Source organism: Carassius auratus, chromosome 20 (genome assembly GCF_003368295.1).
Source record: "Carassius auratus strain Wakin chromosome 20, ASM336829v1, whole genome shotgun sequence".
In the NCBI taxonomy this organism is placed as follows: Eukaryota; Metazoa; Chordata; class Actinopteri; order Cypriniformes; family Cyprinidae; genus Carassius; species Carassius auratus.
In genome coordinates, this window is record NC_039262.1 from 27,397,537 (window position 1) to 27,417,302 (window position 19,766).

Here is a 19,766-nt window from a genome sequence, read left to right on the forward strand (position 1 = left end):
GCACACTGGGTTCCCGCTTGTTCTATAAGCATTTGTGAAAGTTGCTGCTATTATAGCGGGGGCCCGATACATATCACTGAGAGCTGCTATCAGTTGTTTTTGGTTCACCTTCAGCAGATAGAGGGTTATGGGCCCTGGTGTTGTGGCAGCGGTCAGAGGGCTCTCATAGGAACAAGGCCCACAGGCTTTGGTGGTTGGGGGGCCCGCCATTTTTTTGTTGATATCTGCGGGCTAGCAGGGAATGAGTGGAAGAGTTTAGTCCCAACATATACCAATTCCTCCATTTTCTGTGAGAAGCACAGAAGTGGCTTCCCTGGCTGTTTTCCAGAAAGTTGTCCTTGGGTGGTGACTCTTGTAGCTGTTTTGTTACATCACAGTCAGTCTGTGAGGAGCTCTGTGGGCAGGGCTCAGCAGGGATAGTGTCTATCAACAGTGGTTGTTTTGGCTGCATGGTGTTATCAGTGTCCTTGTGGGATATGTCAACCACATGATGACTCGGACCCAGTGTGTGTGTGCTGAATGAATGGACACACTCTGCTGAAGGATGATGAAGGGAGAAGTAGATATTGTCCTTAAACACTCTTGCACCAAGTTTGTTTGGGTGGAGGCCATCCGGTTTAAACAATTGTCTATGGCCCCAGAAAAGATTGAAGTTGTCGATGAAATTTACTCCTTTTATATTACAAGATCTTTGTAGCCATGTGTTCAGCCCAAGCAACCGTGAAAACATATTTGTTCCCCTTGCTGGGAGTGGTCCACTGATGAACGACTGAACTTTGAGTCTTTGAAGTGTTTCAAAGAGTTCAATGAAGTCCTTCTTAAGGAGTTCTGACTGCTCTTTCCGAATATCATTCTTCCCCACATGGATGATGATTTGATTTGCAGTCTTGTGCTTCATCAGAATGTTCTGAAGTTCCTTGTTCACATCAGAGACCGTTGCTTGTGGAAGGCAGCATGTTGTTGTAGTCCTGCTATGGATGTTTCTGATAACAGTGTCACCCACTATCAGAGTCCTTGGCTCGGCTGTGCTCTGAGCTGAATGCCGCTGTCTGCTCGTCCTTGAGCGCCTGTTAGTAGCGGTGTTAGCTGCTGGCTGATCCGGTCCATGTTTAATCACATTTGGGGATTCCTCACCCACATTTATTAATGCTTCAAATCTGTTCTCCAGATGTATAGGGGTGGTAGAATACCAGTATTTACAAGCCTTGTCATAGTCGAATCTGGGGTAGAGGAAGCTATGGCAGCAATACGAGAAACTTGAGACAATCTGATATCTCGTGTTCCTTTGGGTCTCGCTCCCTGTTTGTGCCATCGATTAGTGTGGTGATCAGTTTCGGCTTGTTCCTCTACACTTGGTATAAACTGTTGAGATTCAGAAGATTCATGGGACTCACCGGCTGTATGCTGAGGGGGTCCATGACGACGGTCTACTAAGTGTTCCGTCTGTTTTGGAAGTCCAGAAAGTAACTTTGTTTCAAGAATCACAATCCTTTGTAGAAGTTTGCAGCAGTTAATGTGACAAGTAGATCCAACAGGAGGCATTCTCTCTCTCTTCTCTGTTTTCTGTTTCTCTGGATATAACATTATCCAGAGAAACCAATGTTAATGATAAATCCCCTGTTATGTTTGTACTGGCTACTGTATACAGGCCACCAGGGCACCATACAGACTTTATTAAAGAGTTTGGTGATTTTACATCCGAGTTAGTTCTGGCTGCAGATAAAGTCTTAATAGTTGGTGATTTTAATATCCATGTCGATAATGAAAAAGATGCATTGGGATCAGCATTTATAGACATTCTGAACTCTATTGGTGTTAGACAACATGTTTCAGGACCTACTCATTGTCGAAATCATACTCTAGATTTAATACTGTCACATGGAATTGATGTTGATAGTGTTGAAATTATTCAGCCAAGTGATGATATCTCAGATCATTATTTAGTTCTGTGTAAACTTCATATAGCCAAAATTGTAAATTCGACTTCTTGTTACAAGTATCGAAGAACCATCACTTCTACCACAAAAGACTGCTTTTTAAGTTATCTTCCTGATGTATCCGAATTCCTTAGCATATCCAAAACCTCAGAACAACTTGATGATGTAACAGAAACTATGGACTCTCTCTTTTCTAGCACTTTAAATACAGTTGCTCCTTTACGCTTAAGAAAGGTTAAGGAAAACAGTTTGACACCATGGTATAATGAGCATACTCGCACCCTAAAGAGAGCAGCCCGAAAAATGGAGCGCAGCTGGAGGAAAACAAAACTAGAGGTATTTCGTATTGCTTGGCAGGAAAGTAGCATATCCTACAGAAAAGCATTACAAACCGCTAGATCTGATTACTTTTCTTCTCTTTTAGAAGAAAACAAACATAACCCCAGGTATTTATTCAATACAGTGGCTAAATTAATGAAAAATAAAGCCTCAACAAGTGTTGACATTTCCCAACACCACAGCAGTAATGACTTTATGAACTACTTTACTTCTAAAATCGATACTATTAGAGATAAAATTGCAACCATTCAGCCGCCAGCTACAGTTTCGCATCAGACAGTGCACTATAGACCCCCTGAGGAACAGTTCCACTCATTATCTACTATAGGAGAGGAAGAATTGTATAAACTTGTTAAATCATCTAAACTTACAACATGTATGTTAGACCCTATACCATCTAAGCTCTTAAAAGAGGTGCTTCCAGAAGTCATAGGTCCTCTTCTGACTATTATTAATTCCTCATTGTCATTAGGATATGTCCCCAAAACCTTCAAACTGGCTGTTATTAAGCCTCTCATAAAAAAGCCACAACTTGACCCCAGAGAACTAGTTAATTATAGACCAATCTCGAATCTCCCTTTTCTGTCCAAGATACTAGAAAAGGTGGTATCCTCACAATTATATTCCTTCTTAGAGAAAAATGGTATATGTGAGGATTTCCAGTCAGGATTTAGACCGTATCATAGTACTGAAACTGCTCTCCTTAGAGTTACAAATGATCTGCTCTTATCATCTGATCGTGGGTGTATCTCTCTATTAGTTTTATTGGATCTTAGTGCTGCTTTTGACACAATTGACCACAACATTCTTTTGCATAGACTTGAACACTTTGTTGGCATCAGTGGAAGTGCATTAGCATGGTTTAAATCGTACTTATATGACCGCCATCAGTTCGTAGCAGTGAATGAAGATGTATCATATCGATCACAAGTGCAGTATGGAGTACCTCAAGGCTCAGTTCTAGGGCCGCTACTCTTCACGCTTTATATGTTACCCTTGGGAGATATCATCAGGAAACATGGTGTTAGCTTTCACTGTTATGCTGATGATACTCAGCTCTATATTTCCTCGCAGCCCGGTGAAACACACCAATTTGAAAAACTAATGGAATGCATAGTCGATATAAAAAATTGGATGACGAGTAATTTCTTACTGCTAAATTCAGAAAAAACAGAGGTGTTAATCATAGGGCCTAAAAACTCTACTTGTAATAACCTAGAACACTGTCTAAGACTTGATGGTTGCTCTGTCAATTCTTCGTCATCAGTTAGGAACCTAGGTGTGCTACTTGATCGCAATCTTTCCTTAGAAAGCCACGTTTCTAGCATTTGTAAAACTGCATTTTTCCATCTCAAAAATATATCTAAATTACGGCCTATGCTCTCAATGTCAAATGCAGAAATGTTAATCCATGCATTTATGACTTCAAGGTTAGACTATTGTAATGCTTTATTGGGTGGTTGTTCTGCACGCTTGGTAAACAAACTACAGCTAGTCCAAAATGCAGCAGCAAGAGTTCTTACTAGAACCAGGAAGTATGACCATATTAGCCCGGTCCTGTCCACACTGCACTGGCTCCCTATCAAACATCGTATAGATTTTAAAATATTGCTTATTACTTATAAAGCCCTGAATGGTTTAGCACCTCAGTATTTGAATGAGCTCCTTTTACATTATACTCCTCTACGTCCGCTACGTTCTCAAAACTCAGGCAATTTGATAATACCTAGAATATCAAAATCAACTGCGGGCGGCAGATCCTTTTCCTATTTGGCGCCTAAACTCTGGAATAACCTACCTAACATTGTTCGGGAGGCAGACACACTCTTGCAGTTTAAATCTAGATTAAAGACCCATCTCTTTAACCTGGCATACACATAACATACTAATATGCTTTTAATATCCAAATCCGTTAAAGGATTTTTAGGCTGCATTAATTAGGTAAACTGGAACCGGAACACTTCACATAACACCGTACTTTCTACATCATTAGAAGAATGGCATCTACGCTAATATTTGTCTGTTTCTCTCTTGTTCCGAGGTCACCGTGGCCACCAGATCCAGTCTGTGTCCAGAACAGAGGGTCACTGCAGTCACCCGGATCCAGTACGTATCCAGACCAGATGGTGGATCAGCACCTAGAAAGGACCTCTACTGCCCTGAAAGACAGCGGAGACCAGGACAACTAGAGCCCCAGATACAGATCCCCTGTAAAGACCTTGTCTCAGAGGAGCACCAGGACAAGACCACAGGAAACAGATGATTCTTCTGCACAATCTGACTTTGCTGCAGCCTGGAATTGAACTACTGGTTTTCGTCTGGTCAGAGGAGAACTGACCCCCCAACTGAGCCTGGTTTCTCCCATGGTTTTTTTCTCCATTCTGTCACTGATGGAGTTTCGGTTCCTTGCCGCTGTCGCCTCTGGCTTGCTTAGTTGGGGTCACTTCATCTACAGTGATATCATTGACTTGATTGCAAATTAAAACAGACACTATTTCAACTGAACAGAGATGACATAACTGAATTCAATGATGAACTGCCTTTAACTATCATTTTGCATTATTGAGACACTGTTTTCCAAATGAATGTTGTTCAGTGCTTTGGCGCAATGTATTTTGTTTAAAGCACTATATAAATAAAGGTGATTGATTGATTGATTGAATGTAGGCAGTTGTTATCCCGTCACAGGAATGTAAGCTGTTAGCAGTGGGAGACAAAGTCTTCTTTTTGTAATATTATTCCAGTCCCAATGTTTTTAGTTTTAGCAATTGTGCCAAAAATCTGTTGTTTGAGCACTGTGCTGATCTGCTGAAGTAAAAATCAGAGAAAAATCAGAGAAAAGTACAGAAATGAGAAGCAAAGCGCAGAGAAGTAAGCTGGAACGTCTGAACGGTAGCAAAGCCGGAAGTCAGGGCTTGACATTAACACCCACCAACCCGCCAAATACGGGTGGATTTTGCTCATGGCGGGTAACACAGTGACTCCAACTAGCCACTTTGGCGGGTTGAATAATTGTAGCATTTTTAAAAGGAATCTGAAATAAGCCATATTGCAATGTGACACTACGACACTACAACTCCCAAGAGTATTACATGCCCAGTATTGCATTGCACGCTAGTGACAGAAACGAAGAGACAGCTATCCATTTCTTGTCAAGCCAACGCTCTACATTGCGACTAAATCACTCGCATATGCGACTAAACCTTCATTCTGGTGACTAAATGGTGTCTAATATTAGCCAATGGCTAATAAATTCTCAGATTTTACTCGTGAGTTGTAGGCTAAGTTTAGCTCAGATATATTTTCAATCGCGAACACTCTGACTGTCTGAGGGCTTCAGAGTTTCACTCTCCGTCAAGCGATCTGTGATATTTCTCAGTTCATCTCAATGGATACACAGTGCAGCTGTATTTAATGTACCATAAACACTGGTGTGAAGTCACACAAATCGCTGTCGCTTTCTATCACACACACAAAGAGAGAGAGAAAAAAAGAGAGGGAGAATTGACGTGCCACATTTAAACAATAATTTGTTGTATCTTCCAGTCAAAATAACAGTGTTCCTATGGAAGTCTTCAGCTTTTAAGAACTGCTGGGTTTTCCGGTAGTGGGTGGAGTTAAATCGTAAACAGCAGTGTCATTGGCTGGCGCCCACCTATTATCGTTCCCGTTTTGATTTCAGCAAATCAGTTCAAGCAAGCACACAAAACCTAATTAATATTCAGGAATCCAGCAGCTCATTAATCCTTAGTAATCTTTAGTGTGTTTTATAGTTCTTATTATTAGAATTCGTATCATTATTATCCTATCAGTATTATGTTAGTTTTTTCCCTGTTAGTTTTTTGTTAGTTTTATATAAAATCAAAATAAATCTCACATTTTTCCCTCCTTAGCAAAAGAAATGTCCTTATTTCAAATATTCAAAAAGCAAATAAATCTCACAAATAAATCTCACATTTTGAAATGTCACAGTTAACAAGAGATACAGCATGTCATAACACAATATCAAACAGTTTTTAACCCTTGTACAAAAATGTTATCACCTTATATTTTTTCCCCACCTACTGAGGAGGTATGTTCAACCAACTGATGTGGCTGCTGCACAGCCTGAGGAATTTGTGCTATGCGACATGAAGGTCTACGTACATGAGGGACAGAAGAGAGTACAGGAGCCCCATTTTCACCAACCCACAGCCCTCCTGATGACAAAGGGAGAGACCCCGATAAAGCTGTGTAAGATGGTCTCAACTCCTGAACCCTTTTGTCCTTATCTTGACCAGCCCATGTAGAAGTAAGTGCTGGTTCTTTCCACTTAGACCTATAGGCCTTCAAACGTTCATAGTGAACTACCTTAGGTTCTGCATTCACATTTCTCACATTCAACACTGTGTAAAAAATAACTGCCCTATCCAGCGTAAGCACCTGATGTGGTCCTGTCCATTTTGGCTCAAGTTTCTTTCTCTGTGTGGTTGGATCATTCATCCACACCAGGTCACCCACTTTAAAAGGCCTGAATTTCTCATACCTATTAAAGTAGTACTCACGCTTAAGTCTCTGATCTGCACTAGTGTTAAGCACTTCTCAAAACACAGTTTCATACGTTTGACTAGAGCTGAACCATAAGTCTGTGTAGTGTCCATGGCTCCATCTGATGGAGAATCAAGGTACATTTGTGCCGGTAAACGAGGTTCACGACCATAAGCCAAGAAGAATGGTGAGTACCCAGTACTAGAATGAGGTGTAGCATTAAATGACAGTGCAACTGCAGATAAGTACTGGTCCCATTCACCACCACTCTGAAAAAGAACCTTCGCTAATTGATCCTTTAATGTTCTATTAAACCGTTCTACCATTCCATTACCATGGGGTGGTAAAGGTGTAGTTCTCTTTTTAATAATGTAATCTCTTACAGATATCCTGCAAAATCTCAGACTCATACTGACGTTCCTGATCAGAGAACAATTCCTCTGCAACACCATGTTCAGGTATGTACTGGTCACACAACCACCATGCCACTGCACTGGCTGTTTGGTCCACCATAGGATATGCATTGATGCATCTAGTAAAATGATCTTGCACCACCAACACATACCTATTACCACAGGAAGTGACAGGCAGTTCTGTGATATCAGTATACACAAACTGAAAAGGTCGTAAGGCACTAATAGACTGGAGAGGTGCTCTTCGCTGAGGAACAGGCTTCTTCCGAGATTCACAAGCTTCACATGACTCACAATGCTGTTCAATGGCACGTCTCATTCCTGGCCAAAACAACAAACTCTGAGCTCTTTTCAGTGTACGTTCAGCACTGTAGAGCCCAGAACAGGGATCACCATGCAAATAGTATAAAGTGTCCTGAATGAGAACATCAGGAATGACCACCTGATAAGTTTGAGGTTTACCTGGAGCACGACAGGCTGTTCGACACAAGACTCCACCTTTCAACACCATATGGGAACCTGCCACCAAAGTTGTCTCAATTTCCCCTTTACTTGTCTAAGATCAGGTCTCTTCTGATTTTCAACCCAACTATAGACCTGTGAGAGCAAATCATCTGTTTTCTGGTGGTATTCAATGTCCTTTCCCCCTCACCTAAAGAGGTATACAGCAACTGCACAGTCGACTCAGACAACCCATCATTTTCACATTCCATCAGACAAATTTGTGACTCCACCTTAGGCTGACTTTCTGTACCATTTACACCAACCAAAACAGCAGTCTGAGAAGTGAAAGGCAAGTCATCTGTTTGAATAGATACTGTCTGTGTGAGAGGTGTCGGAGTTGTAGATGAATCTATAGGAACACGAGACATTGCATCCACATTAGTATGGCTCTTGCCATCTTTGTGGATGATCACCCATTCATACGGATCAAGCTCCATAGCCGACCACTACGTCCCATGGGATCAATATCAAAGTTCAATTTTCTCAGGCCAACAAGAGGTTTGTGATGAGTAACTGCCGTTTTATGATTGTTACCTAAGTAGTGACGAAAATGCCCAAATGACCAAACTATTGTCCACAGTTCTTCGTCGTAAGTGGACCATTTTCATTCAGTCGAGGTAAGTAAATGACTAGCGTATGCAACAACTCGCTCTTTGCCAAATTGAATTTGAGACAGGACAGAACCAATAGCTGTATTGGATGTATCCATACTCAATGTAAATGGCTGATCAACTGGGAATGCCATGACAAGTGGAGATGTCAGAGCATCTTTCAGTTGCTGAAAGGCTACTGAACACTCATCAGTCCACTCAAAACGTATGTTTATGGAAAACCAACGTATATGGAAAACCAAAGCAAAAAGTTAATGTCAAGCCCTATATATATATATATATATATATATATACTGTACAGAGAGAGAGATCGAGTATGTTTCCAGAAGTCATAGTTCCTCTTATGACTATTATTAATTCCTCATTGTCATTATGATATGTCCCCAAAACCTTCAAACTGGCTGTTATTAAGCCTCTCATCAAAAACAAAAAAAACAAAACACAACTTGACCCCAAAGAACTAGTTAATTATAGACCAATCTCAAATCTCCCTTTTCTGTCCAAGATAATAGAAAAGCTGGTATCCTCACAATTATATTCCTTCTTAGAGAAAAATGGTATATGTGAGGATTTCCAGTAAGGATTTAGACCGTATCATAGTACTGAGGCTGCTCTCCTTAGAGTTACAAATGACCTGCTCTTATCATCTGATCGTGGTTGTATCTCTCTATTAGTTTTATTGGATCTTAGTGCTGCGTTTGACACAATTGACCACAACATTCTTTTGCATAGACTTGAACACTTTATTGGCATTAATGGAAGTGCATTAGCATGGTTTAAATCATACTTATATGACCGCCACCAGTTCGTAGCAGTGAATGAAGATGTATCATATCGATCACAAGTGCAGTATGGAGTACCTCAAGGCTCAGTACTAAGGCCGCTACTCTTCACGCTTTATATGTTACCCTTGGGAGATATCATCAGTAAACATGGTGTTAGCTGTCACTGTTATGCTGATGATACTCTGTTTTATATTTCTGCGCGGCCTGGTGAAACACACCAATTTGAAAAACTAATCGAATGCATAGTCGATATAAAAAATTGGATGACGAGTCATTTCTTACTGCTAAATTCAGAAAGAACACATGTGTTAATTATAAGACCTAAAAACTCTGCTTGTAATAACCTACCTTTCAGTTAGGAACCTAGGTGTGCTATTTGATCGCAATCTTTCCTTAGAAAGCCACGTTTCTAGCATTTGTAAAACTGCATTTTTCCATCTCAAAAATATATCTAAATTACGGCCTATGCTCTCGATGTCAAATGTAGAAATGTTAATCCATGCATTTATGACCTCAAGGTTAGATTATTGTAATGCTTTATTGGGTGGTTGTTCTGCACGCTTAGTAAACAAACTACAGCTAGTCCAAAATGCAGAAACAAGAGTCCTTACTAGAACCAGGAAGTATTGACCATAATAGCCCGGTCCAGTCAACACTGCACTGGCTCCCTATCAAACATCTTATAGATTTTAAAATATTGCCTATTACTTATAAAGCCCTGAATGGTTTAGCACCTCAGTATTTGAATGAGCTCCTTTTACATTATAATCCTCTACGTCCGCTATGTTCTCAAAACTCAGGCAATTTGATAATACCTAGAATATCAAAATCAGCTGCGAGCGGTAGATCCTTTTCCTATTTGGCGCCTAAAGTCTGGAATAACTACCTAACATTGTTCGCGAGGCAGACACACTCTTGCAGTTTAAATCTAGATTGAAGACCCATCTCTTTAACCTGGCTTACACATAACATACTAATATGCTTTTAATATCCAAATCCGTTAAAGGATTTTTAGGCTGCATTAATTAGGTAAACCGGAACCGGGAACACTTCCCATAACACCCGATGTACTTGCTACATCATTAGAAAAATGGCATCTACGCTAATATTTGTCTGTTTCACTCTTATTCCGAGGTCACCGTAGCCACCAGATCCAGTCTGTATCCAGATCAGAGGGTCACTGCAGTCACCCGGATCCAGTACGTATCAAGACCAGATGGTGGATCAGCACCTAGAAAGGACCTCTACATCCCTGAAAGACAGCGGAGACCAGGACAACTAGAGCCCCAGATACAGATCCCCTGTAAAGACCTTGTCTCAGACGACCACCAGGACAAGACCACAGGAAACAGATGATTATTCTGCACAATCTGACTTTGCTGCAGCCTGGAATTTAATTACTGGTTTCGTCTGGTCAGAGGAGAACTGACCCCCAACTGAGCCTGGTTTCTCCCAAGGTTTTTTTCTCCTTTCTGTCACTGATGGAGTTTCAGTTCCTTGCCGCTGTCGCCTCTGGCTTGCTTAGTTGGGGTCACTTCATCTACAGCGATATCGTTGAGTTGATTGCAAATAAATGCACAGACACTATTTAAACTGAACAGAGATGACATCACTGAATTCAATGATGAACTGCCTTTAACTATCATTTTGCATTATTGACACTAATGAATGTTGTTCAGTTGCTTTGACGCAATGTATTTTGTGACTTGACTTGATTTGACTATGTACTCAGTAACGAAATTTTCTAGGGATTAATCTGTTAACAGACCTCTGCTGCTGATAGAGCAAGTCTGAACATGACTGTTGTGGAAAAGAACTTTATACTCGTAATGTAAACATCCCTTCATTTAACTTTAAAAATCTATAAATTATGCTTTTCATACATTTTACCTAGATTATGATTATGACCATGTCTCTACTTTGTCTGTTATCTACTGTCTTGAAGATAAATATGGGTAAATATGTTTCACATTCATTCGTGCTTCTTCAGAGCCATAAACAGGGTTTGGGTATTGTTGAGGATTGTGCTATAATTACACATACAAATGCAACCCATTTAACCCAGACATGTAGCTGTTTATGAAAAATGTTTAATGGGGAATGTCTCTAAGCGATTGAGGTTTTTTGTAGTCGGATGAAATAATGAATATAGCAGTCATCATTTACTTATGACATCTGATCCACTGAAGACGCAGTGTTGTTTTTCAAGGGAATGCATCCCCCTGATCTGTCTAAATGCATCTATGTTTGCGTGATTTAGCTTCACCTCCAGAAGTATTGAGTCTAAGTTGTAGTTTTTTTTTTTTTAATGAATTTTGCAAATCACTTTTCCTAATAATGTGCTAGTTAGCAAGTTTCATGAGGCTAAAGTTTACAGTTTACAGCTCATTAGCATTTAAACGGAAATGCACTAAAACGGCTTGCTTTGAAAAGAGTTGTTTTTGACAGGGTAAAAGGCGTTTTGTTTTACACTACCATTGAGACATTTTAACCAAAGTATGTTATAGACTTTTCATTAAAGGGGTCAATGGATGCAAAATTCACTTTTGTTGTTGTTTGAACTTAAATGTGTGTTGGTAAAATGATAAAAACCCACCCAGTGTTTTATTATTATAATTTTTTAATCCCTATTTTAAAATCCCCTTTATCAAATCAAGCTGTTCTGTGATTCCTGTCAGAATGACATAGTTCTGCACAGGCCCCTCCCATGATAGTTGATTGACAAGTCCGTCTTAACTTAAGACCCACCCTGAGTGAGCTGTGAGCCGTCTGCCATTGTGTTGACCCTGGTGCTGAGGAAGAATGTCTTAGATTAAGCGATTGTTGTTGATTGTTACTGATCGTTTTGTTGCTGGATGTAATAATGAACATAGCAGTCGTCAGTCGACATCTGAGCCACTGAAGACACAGAGAATTAACGTTACTTTTCATTCATGATTGAGCTTCATCTACAGAAGTGAGTATTCACATCTAGTAAAAAAATTTTTGTTGTTGTTTTTTTATGAATCTCTGCAAATCGCCTTTCCAAATAATGTGCTAGTTAGCAAGTTGCACATATGTGGTGTTTTTTTGTTTGTTTTTTCAGAAGGGACCATTTTTATTCAATTTATGGCAAAAATGTGGCACCTGTGTTTGTCAGAACTTTACAGTAAAATACAGTGACAGTGTTACAGGCATTATGGGATGGCAACTGTATTTTGTCACTGTTTTTCATGTCATTAAATTATAACATTTAAAGAAACCATTCTCAGCACTATTAAGTACAAAGTAAATGTTAAAGCTAACTCATAAAATAAGACAAAGGGAAAAATGGAAGGCTACACAATGACTTCACAAGTTCCAGTAATTGATGCCAATTATAGGAGGGTAATACCAGGGTAGTCTTGTAAAGACTAGATGCTAGAAGGTCTTATCCATACAGCAGTTAATTCTGAAAGCTTCCAACACAAGTGCTTAGGGGTGCGGTTATCTTAGATTAAACCACACTGTGGAAAGAGTCTAGAAGAGTATTTCAAATAGTGGTGCATATTTTAAAGATTTGACACAAACCTTGCAACCTTACATTAACAGAGTTTATTTCTTCTTTAAAGCACATGCTTAATGATCTCTGTACCCTGTAATCAGGACTTGGTTTCTAGATTGACATTAAAAACACCTGTGTGCCCTTGTAGTTTTTGTCAAAGTTATTTAAAACCACCCAATCAGATTAGGAGGGCCAGTGTCCAGAAGAGTTTAGCTCCATCCCTAATCAATTTTTCCAACTTTCGTCTCTGGTCAGGGGCTGAGGTGAAGGAGGACGCTTTCATCATAGGGATTTAGAGTGGAGTGGCTGGCGGGCATGACCGTGACACCCGCTGGAACATGTTGATACAGGTGATCATCCAAACTGCACCAAAAAATGGTCTTTAGTGTGTCATCGCTCCAGGGCACTTGATGTGAAAACTCTAGGAACTCCTCTAAGTAGTCCTCAATTGGACGGCCATCTTGGAAGAGAGAGTGAAAAGAAGATCTGCTGGTTTGTGAGGGTGAGGTGAATGTCCATGTTGTAAGGCAAATTTTGTAGGTCTGTTTTTCTGTCAGCAAACAGGCCAGAAACACAGAGGGAAGTTCTCAACAACAGGTTTACTGACAAACAGGCAGTAGTCTGAAAGGGAGTAGTTCAAGGTAGTAAAGGAATTCAAGTCTTTTAGCTGAGGTTTAATAGAAGAATGTCTCTTGCAGGTGATCCGAGGAAGCGAAGGAGCATCTAGGGGTAAGTAAACGCAAGTAGTCAGGCTTGGTAATGCTATGCAAATTGTAGACCAGACAAAAAGAGCGTGCAGTGATATGGGGGCTTAACGAGCTGAGGCAGGTGCGGCCAATCAGTGCTCTGCTGATTGGGATCTGGTGACTGTGGTGACTGAGGTGAGGTGGTGAAAAATGCTGCCTTCATATTCTATTGGAAATTTTTCCTATTTCCTGCTTATAAAGTCATGATTACGAGCTTGTCGTATTCAATTGCTTTAATGTTAGAAATAATAAAATGTAGCAACCCCTTGGTTGACTATCATAAACATTCAGTTGCATTTCAGTCAAAAACATGCTCATTTCACTGCTTATAAAACATACAATATACTTCGGATTATCTTTCATATCTAACCTACAAATACACTACTTTAGTGACAAGACAAATGGATGTAGTTGTGAGAACAGCATTGTCAGCAGCAATGGTTGTCTCCTCGACCATGTTAGATTATGACCCGCCCAACTTGGAAGCTCTGGAATCAGAATTATTTCCAAATTTCCCAGTAGTAAATACCGCTTGAGAGGTGTTCAGATCTAATTTTCGATTAGGAAACTTGTGTTTTCGATACTTCCGAGAACACATGAAGACAACATGAGTCTCCCTGACAATTTTGCAGTAAGATATAAATATAAAAAATATAATTGTAACTCCCACATCAGGTTCTGCCTAACAGTAATTACCAGCACTTAGCTTTCCAACTTCTGGCAAAGTCCTGTGAAATCTAGCACTTGTTGTGAATCAGGAGGATATATTATACCCCATATACTGTATCTGTGTAACTCTGTATGTATGCACACAGCTCATGGGCTTTCTGGTGCTTTGTTGCTGTTATTTGCTGTTTTGTCCATTGGTTTATCTTGTGTAACCTCCACCAATCTGCAAATAAACCTTGCAGTTGCACCCACATTCTGGTGAATAGAAGATTCAGTGCAATAATCTTTCAACAAATATTGTAAGGTAACTTGTGGTTAAGCAATTAACAGGTTATAATGTTTTTGTTAAACTTTAACTGTTCATGTTAATCTTTTTTTTATGTTAGGTTAACTTTTGTAAATGAGTGGAGTTGTCAAGAGAGCAATGTCTCCACTGTTTTTTTAAATGCATGTGGAAAATATGACTTGTCTCTTCGGATTGGAAACAGATGGTATTCCATGGCTGGTCTTCTGCTGGAGCAAAAGATGTTTTGAGGAGAGATGTCCCAATGTCTTAACATGAGACACAGATGCACGAGTGCTGTGATGAGAACTGACACGCTGCCTGAGACCAGTTTCAACCATTCACACAGCAGTCCAAATATCTCAGCCGGCAAAGAAAAGCACAAGAGAGTGAGAGAAAGACAAATCAGACAAAACCTAAGCCCCTGCCTAAAACTTGTGATTACTGCCTGCAGTAATTTTGTGGTTGTTTTTAATGCTTGTGGTTGTGATGCTTGTGGAAACAGCAACATGAGTTTACTGGTAAAACACTATTTGGTTGCCAGTCCTTGGTAATTTTACACTGTTTCTGATGTGTTGACTCACAAGACATAAGACATTCATAAGACATTCAGATTTGAAGTCTAATTGTGAAAACAGATAACTTTATTTTGTTAAATTTGCTTCACACTACCTAAAAAATACTTTCTATGAAGCCCATATTTATAATACATTATGAGGGTATTCTTAAGGCATTATAATGAATGCATAACCCATCATAAAAAAAAATTACAATATGTTATATCAACTCATGAATAATCATAACAACAATTATAATACATCATAATACTTATGTATGTGTTGTTATAAGTTAAAGAGTATGATTATTTATAAAACACAATGAACACCGTATTAAATCTACTTTATTTTCAGTATGATGGACTGTATCATATCTTGACATTGTTTAAGATCTGCACAGTATCTTACTACAGCTTGTGATTGGTTAGATGTTGAGTGTTATTTGAGTGTTTCCTGTGGGGCTAATGTTAATTTATTGATGTGATGTGTAAAAGATACTCCAATCCTCCAACTGAAAAAAATCTTTTATATGGTACATTTTATTTTGATGGTCCCCTTAATCATTCGACTATAACCAACTTTGCAACTACATGCCAAATAACTCTCATTGGAGTATTAATATGTTCAAGAATGGTTGAATCTAGTACGCTAGAATAAGCTGACGTACTTTCAGAGACTCTTATAGTCAGTTTATCTGTTGGCTGAACATCAAAATGAAGTGTTAGCATATATTTACAGTAGCAGACATACTAATACTCTAATGATCACTAGTTGATATGTAGTTACAGAGTTACTTATCAAGAACTGTCTAAAGGGTACCACCAAAATAATCAAACTGATATTACAATAAAAATAGTTCAAAGCAAATGTCAAGTCAAGTCACCTTTATTTATATAGGCTTTAAACAAAACCGATTGCGTCAAAGCCACTGAAAAATTTTTGTTATGAAAACAGTGTCTCAATAATGCAAAATGATAGAGGCAATTCATCATTGAATTTAGTGATGTCATCATTCAGCTCAATTCCGTTTAAATAGTTTTATTTCAATCAATCATTTGCAATCAAGTCAATGATATTGCTGTAGATGAAGTGACCCCAACTAAGCAAGCCAGAGGCGACAGCGGCAAGGAACCGAAACTCCATCGGTGACAGAATGGAGAAAAAAACCTTGGGAGAAACCAGGCTCAGTTGGGGTCAGTTCTCCTCTGACCAGACGAAACCAGTAGTTCAATTCCAGGCTGCAGCAAAGTCAGATTGTGCAGAAGAATGTGTCATATTACACATTCATCTGATCTGATATCTGATCTTATGGCTGTTTGAGAGAATTAATATTTTTATTATTATTACTACTACTTATATGTGGTCTTTGAATGCTTAACTAAAGTAGCATCAGAAAAATGGCAAGATATGAGATTTATAATGCATTATAACTATGAGAAATATACTCCATTGTAATAGTGGATGAAATGTGTTCATTGTGTTATAAATCATCATACTCTTAAAGGCTATAACCACACATAAGTGTTTACAACATATCATACGTTTTTTTATAATACATTATGCATTCATTATAATGTCTTAAGAATACTATGACGAGCATCCCGTGTCTCCCTGGAAACAAGCGAGGAACACCTGGCCGTCCTCATCACGGGCTCAGGATCGGTCACAGCTGCACATCATCAGACATAAGCCACGCAAGCCCTAACACCAAAGAGACACTTCTCCATGAAACTGAGCATTAACTCTCCCTCTGATTTCTCCCACAGACAGCAGTGTGTGACCGATCATCCCCACAGGAGCACAACACAGACCCACTGCACTGGGAGGAAGGAAGAGAGCACTCACCTGGATCTTTCTCTTTCACCCTGCCTCTTATCAATAAATCCACCCTCCGGGGCATTTATTGAGAAATCCTTGTCATGTGGTTCTTCACCCCGTGAAAATACCCTTATAATGTTTTATAAATATAGGCTTCATAGAAAGTGTTACCAAAGACTGTAACAAGCACTGTTTTCCAATGCTTAATGATGAGTGTGTGTTAAATCTGTTGGTGTTTGTGGAGGTAGTGTGAACTAGTCTTCAGGTTGTTTTTGCAGTGGCTATACACCAATGCGCTCCCACAGACACCTTTTTTAAAGATTGTATATGTGTCTGTCACCTCCAAACTACCCTGTGTTGGCACGTAACAAAAGACACTGCTTGTGTACATGCTGAGGAGATGAATCCTCGTGTGTGAAGGGTAATCCATCTGTGGACTGAATTCTGGTCACACATTATGTAACAGAAAACTGTTGGAGCAGTATTCAACTCTGTCAACACGTTATAATGCTTTTACCTTATATAATCATACTCAAAAATGGCTAAAAACTGAAAGATGGTGTGTTTGTGGCACATGTGGTTCTCTGTAATGAACTAATGTAAGAAGCATGCATGCATTCCTCCACAGTGAACACATATCTAGGATTCATGACGGCATCAGGCTTTCCTCAGCTGTCTCTTAAGATGATCGTCTTTTCATGAATAATGAAATGATCGAGCAAACAACAAAATCCTGCGTCAATGCAATGTTGGGATTCTTCATTTTTCCCCCAGCATGTGCAGAAAAGCACTCATTAACTGAAGAACATGCCTATTTTTAGACACTCTTTGACTATAGTGATCACACCTACGCTGTCTGCAGTGCTAGATTCATCCTCCACTGCTCTTAAGACTCATGTCTCTATTCACCTCCTCTGTGATGCTGGCTCAATTACACGCTTGTGGAGGAAATGAAGATGTTGTTGTTAGGTGCTCGTGATAAGCACTCTATAAACTCAGAGACTTAGTGCAAATTTTCAGTTCACTCAAGAAATTTAAATAATCTTCATTACTTATATTTTATCAATGGACTTTATAGAGCACTTTCCTTTCTTTCCTTTTCATTTCCGTGGAGCACAAAAATAGATGTAAGGCAGAATGTCTAAGCTTCTCGTTTCCATGCAACAAAAGTGGATGATTTATAGTATAACCAAGCTCCGAAATTGATTAAAATTAAAGCACAATAGATTTATCATAAATATCGAAGGTATCACTCTTGTGTAAAATTGTGCTACTCTCAGAAAATGTAATTCTGCATTATAGCTCTCAAAAAATATTCTCACATCCAAGTTTGCATATTGAAACTTGGCATGTCATGTTTAGCTGTGAGCTGGGTGGGAAAATGATCGCCATCACCAGCCAAACGTGGGTAATTTTTCACAGGGGTGGTTAATTTAGCTTTATTTACCAGCCCGATGTGTCAGACGACTTGTGTTGGATTGGCCTTATGCATTCTTGTTGAAGTAACATATTTATGTACTGACTAGCAAAAGCAGAAACAGGTTCTTGTTCACTTCACATTTTTGTTCTTGAGTTTGAGTTAAATTCTTTCAAAGTTTTTTTCTGTCTTTTTTTTTATTTTTTATAAATCCACACCCATCAAGGTGTAATACTTTGTGCATTAATCATTTTCATATATGCAGTGAATTATGTTATTTAAATTCAAAAATCTATAATAAAATGGTTGGCTGATGTGCCATGTGAGTATGTGAGTGTGATTTGAGAGTCCCAAAAAACAAATTAAAGTTCTTCTATAAAAAGCTATTGTAAGATTTGTCATGGTACTTTTGAAGCAGTACCATCTACTTTTGTTGAATGCTAAGAGCAGCTCAGACATTTGTGCTTCTGATGTGTCTCATGAAAGAAAACAACACAGGATCAGAAAAAACTAAGGGTTTATAAATGATAACAGAAATTTCATTTTTAGAGACTTTTTTTATTTTTTAAGCTGTCTCTTCTCTGACTATGAGTCTAAGGCTTAGTGTTTAAGAAACTAATCATGTATTCCCCTAAAAACACATCTCAAGCTCATTTATGTCTGGTGGAGTCTGATTGACTTTCAGTGATTTAATGATTCATCAGCTTAGGATTGTTCCTCTGTGTCGTTATCATTATTGCTGTGGTTAGAACTTCCCCACAGAGAAATAGAATGACAATTAAAACCTCATAGTTACCGTCCTTGTTATAAACGGCCCATTAGACTGTGAGAGTGTGTTCGGATGTAATGTATTCACCTGAAACATCTGCTGGGATGACAACACTGAGAAACACATTAATACAGAAGGAATATGTTGTAGCGCACTACACAAGCCCATCTGCCTACGCTCCGCTTGAATAAAATATTCATCAGACAGACTACGCAGGCTATGCAATCTTCTTCATGACTCCAATTTTGAGCAGAATCCAGCTATGCTTTCATGAATACCAAAATTACTTATTTTAAAAAACCTGTTTATTCTTCCTCAGTCTTGTTTGAGGGCAAAGACATAGTCCCTGTGTTGAAAACGGAAGAAAACTCATCCCAGATGCACAGTTTTCCTTCTGGGGTGCATGCATGCATGTACTGATGTCAGAAAAAAGGACAAACATCAAGTCATTTGAACAGAATTAAAATGCCAGATCTGCTCCAACCAGAAGGTTTATTGGACATGCCTCCCTCTTAGCGTATAACAATGTTTTATTTCCTAATTGCTCATTGCATCCCTGTTAACCGCAGTGTCAATCAAATAAACAAGGACCTCTGAGAGTGTGTGGGGGTGAGCAGCTCCAGAAGTGAGAGGCACTTCTCCACAGCAGGAAGACACACAGACACAATTACACTGATTCATAATTCAAATTAAAACAGTTAAGGGTCGGAGCCAACGTGTAGTGTGGTTTTCACTTTGCTTGCTGTCAATTCTCTGTACTGTTTTGTTCAAATTCATTTGTTTACTCTGATGTCACGGTTTCTGGGTCCAAACGCTCCTTCAGATGCCAAAAACCAACAACGAACGCCACTCATATACACTGACTTTT